Raw genomic sequence first — 9,576 nt, 5'->3', positions numbered from 1 at the left:
AAAACCGGAAACCCAAGTGGACAACTTAGGCTGGAATTCACAACAACCATTGGACGCATGACGTACCAATAAATCACCGATCCTTCCGGAAAATAGTTGAGTATAAAAAAGTCCGACTGCGATTCCGCAAAACCGTCCTTTAATATACTATACATACAACAGAAATATCATGAAATGCATCGACAATTTATATACAATTGAAACAAATAATGAATAAATAACAAGTATAATATACAAATAATCAATAAAATATACAAGATATGATGAACAACACAAAAAACAATAACTCCTCAATTTGAAAAAATAAACTCATAATGGTTAGAACCTCTATATCCCCAGCAGAGTCGTCAGTCTGTTTACATCCCTACTCTATTCAAATAGGGAGAAACGTCGCGGTGACTAAAAAAATAATCAGTTAATTAAATTTCAAAATAATTTAAAGAATAAAGGAATTCTAAAGGAGTCGCCACCTAATTTTAGGAAAAAACTAGGAAACCATTAAGTGATCTACGAAATGAAGAGATTCTAGGTAAGGGGTTCAAGTGATTTCGAAGGAAAGGTATTAAGCATCCTTCGAAATCCACAAATGTGATTCCCGATTGAATTCACTTTTTCAAATTTTGAAGAGGAAATAAAAACAAATATAAAAATATAATAAAAAAGAAGAAGCTAGATTTGCTTATCGTCAATAATATGCACAATAATAAATCAAAAATATTGTTCAAACTTTGTTATAATAGTTTCAATGGAAAGCAACTCCGAGTACCTGTAAAGACACTTAGTAAAAGTGTTAGTGGTAGATAAATACTTATAAAAATAAATGAATTAAATAATAAATTCAAAATAAAAAATCCGTCTTATTGAAATGGAAGGCCTTGGAAATCGACGGTAATTTCTTCATTGGCCATTTTAACATACAAAATATATAAACTTAAACTAAATTTCCGTCTTTTAAAATGTGGAGGCCTCCAAAATCGACGGAGAGATTTTTTCATTGGCCATTAACTTGTTTCTAAACACAATTATATGAACTTAACAATAATAAGATAAAATAATAGGTAAATAATAAAATGGCAACAAACAGTAAAACAATAATAATAACTAAATATAACAACATAAATGACTTAAATAACAAAAATGGAACGAAAGCAGACAAAATAAATAATAATTAAAAAAATCAACAGCAACTCAAAAAGCTAACAATAACAATATGACAAGATTGATGAAATAATAACCAAAACAGTAACACGATTTAATAGAAATTCTTAGAAATGCATAGAATCAATTTTAATAAACTATAAGCAGCCAAATATGAACAATATAAAGCAACAATAAATAAGGGAGTAAAATATATAATAAAATAGAATTAATAAATGGATCTCAACTAAAAATAAAATAAAATACCAACAATATTAAATGAACTTCAATCCAGAAAGCTTTCAGAAAACATCAACAAGACAAAAAAAAAATGATAAAAAAAAATGAACAGTATGAGACAATGACAATAAAAATTAATAACTACTACTCCAATCAACAAATGAACCAAACAAAATGAAATATTAACAATTAAAGTTATAATCTTAAACAAAACAAAAATAACGAATAAAATAGTAAAATAAACAACCCACTCAATATTGAATTTATAACAAAGCTAACAAAAACAAAAAAAATCCACCAAACACATCACATTTTATACCTATTTTATAATAAATAACAGTAAAATAGTAACATTAAAAAACAACATTAGTAAATGACAATATCAGTAAACAAAGCAAAAGGTAAAAAGAACAGAAGTCAAACCTTGATATTTCAACGAAGAGAAAGGAACGGAGGACCAGTTTCGGAGTTTTGATTTCGCCCGGTTGTTGTCCGGCGGTGTTGGCATTGTTGTTGTTGAGTGTTCGCTGGAAATGGGTTTGAAGTTGAGGGTTTGATTCGTGGAGATTTGGTGGTTGTTTTGAGCTAATTTCAAGCGAGGTTCTGAGCCGATTTCGCAGAGGAAAAGGGTGGTTTTAAGGTTTGTTGCAGGTGGTCGGAAAATAGGGAAATGGGAGGTTTTCCGGCTAGAGGAGATAATAGGGGACTGGTAAGGTTGAGCTCGCCGGAAAAAGAGAATAAACGAAAAGAGGTTTTGGTCTTGTGACTCCAGTGGCCGCTGCGAAGGGAGAAAGGTGAGGTTTAGGTTGCTTTGGGCTAAGCACTGGTGGTGTGAGTGGTGGTTTTGCAGCGTGAGCTGCTGGTCGGAAACGGAAAAGCAGGAAATGGGGTAGGCGTTGAGCTGATGTGTTTGTTTCTGGTGTTTTCTGGTTGTGTTGGCGTGGTGGAGTTCGCCGGTTAAAGGAGAAATGAACGGGGTTTTGGGTTGGTTGCTCGATGCGGAGCTGCTAGCAGGTTGGATGGTTGTTTCGGAGGATGGAGATTGAGGGAATGGGGGTTGAGTTGTGTGGAGATCTGGTGGCTGCTATGGTGTTTTCTGGTGGTGGGTGGCGGCGGCCGGAATATTAATGACTAGTGAACCCTTTTGTGGATAAAAATTTGAAAATTTGAAACCCTAAAAATATCCCCCCTTATTTTTTAACCTAATTAAAACTTATATAGGTAATAATTGTTAAATGGACTCAATTTTTGGACTTGTGATTGTGGCCCAAAATTATCGATCAAGTAAAATATATGTATTTGAATGAATTTTTAGATTATGCAAAATATCAATATTAACAAATGTAACAAATAAAAATGAATTAAAATAAATATAATGAACGTAACTAATAACATGTAAAAAATGCAAATTTTAAAATTAACTGATAAAAATCCTAAATTTTGATAAATAAGGATAGTTAATCGATAAACTTATTTAAAATAAAAAAAATTATTTTGAACTATTAAATAAATAAAACTTAAAAGTTACGAATTTTTTGAAAATGTTAGGCCAAAATTGGGTGTCAACAATGACATCAAAACACTTTGTAGCACGACTACCAAAAATTAGGAAAAGGAAGAGTTTTTACTTTTTGCCTAATTTACAAGTAGAACAATCAATGGAAGCAGTTGAAAATTGATTTTTATTTCCCAATAAACCAAACTTTGATAAATGAGACAACACAACAAAATTTGGATGTCCTAGACGCTTATGCCAAACCTCAGTCTTACTAGCAGTAGAAGTACAAGCAAAAGATAGAACATGAGGAATGGAAAAGTGTATAGGAAACAATCGTCCAACTTTAGGCCCCTTCGCAATTATCATCCCAGACACCTGATCCTGCACAAGACAACCATTACGATAAGAATTCACATCACAATTGTTATCTACCAATTGTCCAACTGAAATAAGACTAGTTGAGAGCTTTGGTGAAACAAAAACATTCTTGAAAGTTGGAGTAATGTCCCCAACCTTGGTAATGGGTAAATTACTACCATTGGCAATCTGTATTTGTGATGCACCTTGATACTTACGAACATTTTTTAGGATGCTCGTTGAGTTAGTCATATAATTGGAAGCACCTGAATCAACAATCCAAAAATTAGATGTAACATCATTACCTTGTAATCCTAATGCTGAAAAGGCTAACACGATCATTTGTTGTACCATTTTAGGAGTAAGAACTTGTCCTAAAGATGAGTTATCATTAGTAGAACCATTTATCCTAGCTTGAAAGCATTGATCCTACGATTTTGAGGGCGCGTGGGACACTCTTTGATAATGTGTCCTTGTTGTTTACAATAATTACAGAACTTCTTGCTACAATTGCTAGCAATATGACCATATTCCTTGCAACTGTAGCATTGAGTTCTACCCATATCCCTGCCCTTTCCTTTACCTTGAGCAGCAAATGCAACAGTGACATCATTTTCTTTCTTGAAAGCATTTTGTGTGACAAGACGTTCCTCTTCACGAAGTAATTCCCTAAAGCAAGCATCCAAAGAGGTAGACGGGTCACGATTCATCAAGTTAGAGCGAACACTCTCAAAGTCGGAGCGTAATTTCATAAAAAATTGGTCTCGCTTGCTTTGCTCATGAACTGCCTGAATCACTGATAGAGATTCAGTAGGTATTTTGGCATATACAATATCTGTAAATTTAGCCCATAAGTTCTGAAATTCAAAAAAATAATCCTGAACAGAAAGACCTCCTTGAGAGTAATTAGCAATTTCATACTCTAACTGAAAACGTCTTACGCTATTATCTTGGTTGTAAACCTTTTGTAAGTAATCCCACATGGCTTTAGCTGTCTTGTACGACCTAAGATTAAGAACAATAAGAGGGTCAATTGACCCTAGAATCCATGTCATCACCCGAGCATCTTTAATCTTCCATTCACCTAGCTTTGTTGCATCAGTAGGAGCATGATCGCTTCCATCTATATGGCCCCATAGTTCTTTATCGGTGACAAATAACTGAAACTGAAACTCCCAAGAAGAATAATTTTTTTCCAGTGAAACGAACACTGAAGGATTCAAAGTGATGTGAATTCATATTTTTGAATAGCTATGAAAATTACAAAGACTCAAGAATGCAACTAGAATGACCAAGAACAAAATTCCTAGGTGGTAGGACTGATTGTCGATGAACAGTCAACCAAAAACCAAGATTTTTCAATTTTTTTTTTAGAAGGAACCACAAATGACTCTATGAAACAAGACAACCAAGAGAAGGCTCTAATACCATGTCAATTTTCTGCTGAATGCCTCTCAAAGTGAGAGTCTTTCCATTATATAGAGAAAATAAAGATTACACATCCCTAAAGATCCGTCATTCTATCCCTGAAGATCAGCTATTCTATCTCTGTAAATCTGCTATTCAATCCCTCTAAATCTGCCTTGCTATCCCTCCAAATCAACTATTCTATCACAATATTTATTTCTTTGATTCTACAACAAATGTATTTGATCATGCTAATTTATATCACTATATAATTACATTAATATATACAATCATTTAGTTTTCCATCATGCTAACAGTGTGGACCATAGATATATCATCTTGCTTTTGCTAGGGTCACTAAAAGGAGAAGTTTTGTATCCCTTACCATTTCATTTGTGAAAGCTCCTTCATGATTTTGTGGCTATGAAATGTGTCACTTGAGTACTCTTTTACAACATATCCTTCGTCATATTCCTCTTTCTTTTTCCATCTACATTTCTATTTCAGATTTGTTTTTGCTTTCATGTGACTTTTTGATTTTTTGAGTGTCAGTCTCACTGAATTTCGTCTAGGATATAACATAGAAATTTACTCTAGCACACAAATATGTATATTTAATCCAATTTATTCCACAACTCCCCATGTCACCAGTTCCCAAATTTGTTTCATTCAAATGAAAAAAAATGATTATTATCAGTTGTTGATCATACACACACTTCTCTTATCTCCAAAACTAAACATATCACTATTAGAAGTTAAAAAATTTCCCACCATGAATCAACAAAAAAATTATTTTATAAAACATGAATTTTTCATGAGACAACTCACCCGAAAAGCGCATAGTAGAAAATAGTTTCTCTTTGAAATATTGGTAAGCTCCCTAATTTTTCTGTGTGAAAACACTATTATTTTTTTCTTTTCTAACTGATTCAAGGCAAATCCATGTTTAGGGATCTGTTAGTCAAGTAATGATTTTCTCTAGTAGACAAAGGTATAATTCTTACTTTAGAGAAGTTTAATGCTTACTTCATTTCCCGTGTTGGATAACAAAAGACTATAATACATGAACTATATATATCAGACTTGTGAAGAGGGCTATCCCTAGCTACCAACCCTTCCAATTGTACATAAAATTTTCTTTTAGTGAATTGGTTGCCTCTAATTAATTAGCTTACAACAAAGTCAGTAAATGTGGATCTTCTATGTAAGCCAAAAAATCATAGCCTTTTTCAGGTTTACCAAAGTCCTCAACTTCCTTATATTTGAGGAGTCATAGGATAGGATGAAAAGAAAAGTCATTGTATTTGAGTCGATGGGGAAAACGAGTGCAACTACTACTAGCACTATATAGAGTATATACTATATACTCATACCAAAATCAATTTACCTGAATATTGAAATCGCCTCTATCTATTCGACAAAGTTGTGTGATCATCAGGAATCCTCACAGAATGGATGAATCCCATGTTTACACAACCTAGATATCCTTTAGGGGATGCATAGCGTATTTCTCTCTTGTAAACCTAACTGCCAACTAATGTAAAAAAACATTATTTATATGATACAGATCACGGTTAAAGATATGGAGAGCAACGCAAGCTAATGGCTAATGAGCTGATTAACTCCCCTTATGGGGGACGCTACAACTAATATTTCCAGCAAGTCAAATAGTTAAATAGCAAATGGCAATATGAGTTATTAGCGAGCGTAGCAGAAAAGTAACACATCTTTTGGTCCAACTCTCATCCAACTGAATCGAACTTACCTGAAAGCACCAGATTCATCTGAGTAGACCAACACCACACCAAAACCACAGAATAGAGCAATCGCAGGACCATGGGAGATGTAACCTAACTCCCAAATCATAAAACTAACCTTATGTTCCACATCTACTATCTTCTAACAACCAAGAGCGTTCTGTTAGTCCTTAGCTATCCTGAACATCTCCAGCACCAATTGAAACCTGCCTACAAGCCCACACAACATAAACCTCAGAAGAACAACAGGCTCCACCTGAATTTTAAGGAATAACAACCACCAAAACAAGGAACTCAACCAAAGCCAGGCCGAAAATCCACCTTTGGCTCTCAAAGACCAACAAATTCAGTTGAAACACAACATTCTAAAGCTAACTACATTAAACCAAAGGACACCTATCCTACAGACGACAAGTCTACACTGAGTCCAACTCCAAGGACCTACTCCAAGCAAAAGTGCTTCGGAAAAATTGACACCATGAGTCCACAAGCGACTTGCCACTACAAATCTGAACTAACCACCCAGTCTAAGGGAAACCAAGCCGGCAAGTAGCGTATCAACATACTTAACGGGACGGTAGTATCCCAAGGGTACCGACCCCATCACGAACCACACAAGTTACCAAGCATGAAAAAAACAAACCATGCATCCTAAACTAGAGCCAACTCATAAATCCCATGAATTACTTTGACCTCGTCCTGAAGATCAACCTTCTTAGAAAATTTCCATTTTCCAACAGAGCTAAGGCCTGAAGCCACCTACGAGCACCACCATTCGAACTCTAAATTGCACACCAGCCTCGAGAGTTATCGACACAACAACAAAGAACCAACACCAAAAACAACAAGGCACAACAAGGGATCACACCTCTAGATTCAGGCTAGCCATAACAAAAGTCTCGAACCCCAATAAGTCGAAGACTCCAAAAAGATTGAATGAGCAATAACACAACTCCATAATTGAGAAAAAACTAACAAAAAGGGAGAAAGCAACTAAAAGAACTACCACAACTAAAAAAGGCTAACTACTCAACATAGAACTCTAAGAATTTACAATCTCCCAACTACTACTCAAAAGGGACGACTCACAACTAAGCTAACCTCCTAAGCAAACTAGTTCCTACAACACACAAAACTCAAATCGGGCAAAGCTTGTCTAGCCATCTATCAAAAAAGGACCAGCATCATAGTAAAAACAGACAACGGGGGTGGCAAAAAGGAAAACCAATAATCCCAAGGCCCCAACCACAACAGGAATATCATGGAAAAGGCTCGGAGAGTTACTTAACCACTACTCCCAATCAAAGCAACATAACCTATTTGATCCACTACTAAAATAAATCAACCACAGGGGCAAAACACATACACAATCCTCAAATCTAGCTGCCATAACAAGCCAACGATAGATAACAATCCCAATAAACTCGAACATGAATTAAAATCCCAAATCACACAAAATAAGAACTAAAGAGAGAAACTACAAAACACATCCAAAGAAAGGATACTAGAAGCCTTGGCCTCTGACCGGCCTATAGAAGCATAAAACGGACCGTGTCCAACCTTAGCCTGAACACCTGATGTAGTAATGGCAAAACCCAAGGCACTATCTATAACCAAAAGAGCTGACAACCCATACACTAATCTAGGTGAATACCTCTCATCATGGTCCCATGCTAGGGACAAGTTGTAGGTTGATGATCAAGCTTCCCACATGTACAACCAAGTCCAACCACCCTAGCTTGGGGACTATCAGATGTCTGCAATACTTGGAAAATCAATTCCAACCTTGGGCCTTTTCTAGACTGGTGGTCATGCCCTTCATTATCATAGAAACCTCTAAAGTGTGAAGCCCAACGTGAAGAAAGTGATGATCAGTCCTGTATACCTCTACCATACTCAAAACCAACCCAAACCAACTACACCGGGGACTTGCGACATTCTCTACATAGTATCCTGCCTTGCCACACTCATAACAATCATCACCGAGAGAAACTAGTTGTGAAGACCTAATTAGAATAACCTAAAACCCAACACTTGATGGTCCAAAATTACCACTATGAGAAGTTTGGTATGCACTCTTCCTATCATAGGAACCACGACCTATCTCAGAAGCCATTAGAACCTGAGATGCTACTACCATAGGCCTGATAGGTTGAGAATGAAGATGATCCTAAATGAAATAGTACCCTCCTCGAAGTGGAATATTGTCAACGTTGCACTAATGGCGAGGCCTCTTATCACTATCTCTATAATTCTCAAGGCACACCTCTCCATAGCCTTGACATGACTAACAACCTAGGGAAAAGTAGATCACGATTCTATCAGATGCTCCAACACCAATCGAAGTGGAAAGGCCAACCCTCCGATAAAACCTAACTTAACTCCTGATCTAAAGAATGTGATGTGGCGCTATGCCCAACCTACTGTAGAAATCCCATCACATACTCTAAAATGGATAGCGAACCTTGTTGGGGACAACTTAACCTAACTCTTCTTTAAGAAGCACCTGTTGCACCAAGAACCATACCTGCCTAAGGTGTACCCTCGAAGAAGCTGTAACCTCCTAACACTAAGTCTCGAGGAACCAAGGTAGTCAAATAACTTATAAAAGCTTGGACTTCCCCCAAACTCTTTGAATGTTGAAAAAATGCCTCCAACCTCAAGGTACATGCCTGATTGAGGCCTTTTATCCCGATCCTGAGTTGAAACTCTGGTGGAATATGTTAATGCTATGTCCACGTACATCAAATGATTCGTGTTATCCATCTAGGTGAGAGTAGATCCAGAAAAGCAATTTTAGAGGTTAATCAAAGTGAAAGAATACAATAAGAAGTCAACAACATAATTTCCTAAGAATGCCCTATATCCACCCAAAGATTGGATACAAATGCTTGCACACTGATCCACAAGACTCTACTAGGCATTTTCCCTGATCCTAACAATGTCAGTCAACTTAGACCTCTGATACCAAACTGTCATGACTCGATTTCTTAGATCATGATTGCACCTACTACACCCCCACCAGTAGGTAATCATAACCCTTAGCCTGGAGCCATAAGCAACAAATTACCAAGAGGAATACAACAACAACAAACAAGATCTTAGAACAAAGTAGAGAAATAATAATCAACAAAAACTATATAAGAACCATTCTAAAACTTGACATCAATCACTAGTTAA

This window comes from Solanum tuberosum, unplaced genomic scaffold, assembly GCF_000226075.1.
Source record: "Solanum tuberosum cultivar DM 1-3 516 R44 unplaced genomic scaffold, SolTub_3.0 scf00097, whole genome shotgun sequence".
NCBI classification, from domain to species: Eukaryota; Viridiplantae; Streptophyta; class Magnoliopsida; order Solanales; family Solanaceae; genus Solanum; species Solanum tuberosum.
The sequence above is the reverse complement of the archived record's forward strand: the minus strand, read 5'-3'. Positions refer to the sequence as shown.